Source organism: Limulus polyphemus, unplaced genomic scaffold (assembly GCF_000517525.1).
Source record: "Limulus polyphemus unplaced genomic scaffold, Limulus_polyphemus-2.1.2 Scaffold16445, whole genome shotgun sequence".
Lineage (NCBI taxonomy): Eukaryota > Metazoa > Arthropoda > Merostomata > Xiphosura > Limulidae > Limulus > Limulus polyphemus.
The window spans coordinates 2,348-3,997 of NW_013682055.1; the positions used below are offsets into that span (position 1 = coordinate 2,348).

The 1,650-nt window shown below is 35.4% G+C and overlaps 1 non-coding gene across 1 annotated transcript; it reads right to left on the minus strand.

Moving 5' to 3' along the window:
* Positions 1-759: 759 nt before the first annotated feature.
* Trnav-cac lies at positions 760-832 on the minus strand. The gene has a single exon. It is a non-coding gene; the product is annotated as a tRNA-Val (tRNA).
* Between the last annotated feature and the right edge of the window lie 818 nt (positions 833-1,650).

Genomic DNA, 1,650 nt, shown 5'->3' on the forward strand with positions numbered 1-1,650 from the left:
ATACATAAAATAACGCTTATAATGCTCAATGCAGGGTTCTTTTCCACGTAAGTATTGGGTCTTATAGTTCTTCGGCCCAAGCTGCTTGATAACGAACTACACGAGGCAATTCAATTACCGCTGAGCTTGTGAGTTGGATGATGCTAAAATGATAACCGCATATTTGACTGTGTTGCGTATATTAAAGTTCTTTCTTTACTACATAGTAGCTTTATCAATGAGCGTAGTTATAGGCTTCCCCAGAGCCTAACAAAATCACTGTCATTGGCTTCATTTGGTATGGGACTTGCTGCACATAAAATGTTAGTTCTTGTTCTCATGCATAAACAAATAGTGGCTTTACCTTCTATAGCACGATCAATAAGTATGCTAAATTATCATGCCAAATATTCTGTGCACCACCGATAAGTTCGTAACTTAATAAGAAAGTGAAGTAATTCTTTCTAAAACACCAGCTATTGATTACACAATAGTCACAGGTCGTATGCATCCTTCAGAAGTATTGATGAAGAAATTCACTTCTACCAACACATGAACGTTCCCTCACGCAGCCTTTGGACGAGGACTAGCAAGATTCAACAAGAGGTTATCAATCTAGAAACTGTGTTTCAATATCCGTGGTGGAATAAGCACAGATAGCCCATTGTGTAGCTTTGTGCCTAACTTCAAACAAACAAACCTTTTCTCCACATCTAAGGTGGTTTTGTTTATATAAAAAAGTAGTACGTGTTGTTTCAAAGAATTATCTAGGAAATAATATGTTTTCGCCCGGGATCGAACCGGGGACCTTGCGCGTGTGAAGCGCACGTGATAACCGCTATACCACGAAAACTGATATATCATTACCATTATTGAATTTAAACTGAACTTTTATTAGTTTATAAACATGTGAGGGTTTTTTTCTCTCTCTTTAGCGTTCTCTAGGGCGCTGGAAAACCATTGTTGTACTTGTCAACCTCTTTACGTATCATCAATATCGCCCTTGAAATATAATTTCCGACAGCAGTTGACGTTTTCTATAATAATAAGTTTAACTTGTTTTTCCTCCTGGATTAAAAAGAGCGCTTCAAATGGTAAACATAGAAATCGAATAGCATTAGACAAATATTTCGTACGATTCCATTTCATTATTCGCAATGAAATGTATTGATGTAGCCAATATTTTTGTGATATTTGACAAATAAAAATAGAAAGTGAAAATAAAATATCTAGATCTTTATCGTTCCCATCTACGTTTGAATTATCAAACGTATGAAACTCATATAAGCTCTTATAAAACATTAAAATATATGTGCTCCGTTATGATACATTACGTGTTATAGCTACATGTTGGGAGTAAGTGTTACAAGACTGTTGTAACTGTTCAACTATGAACCAACCTCACTTTATATTTCTGAATGTTTAGAAGCTGTAACAAAGTTTATCTTACTGTATTTTATGTAATATACAACTGACTATCTCTACTCATATTCTTTCTTGTTTTAATACTGTATATTCATTTTATGGAAAGTGGCTGAAGTCTGCTGTTTACGTTGATGATATTGTTGCGTCAGCGAGTCACATGACCACCGTGACGCAACTTTTCTAGAACTATCATGTACTTTGGCGAATGTTCAAGTTCTTACTAGAAATAGGGTACGCTGGTATATG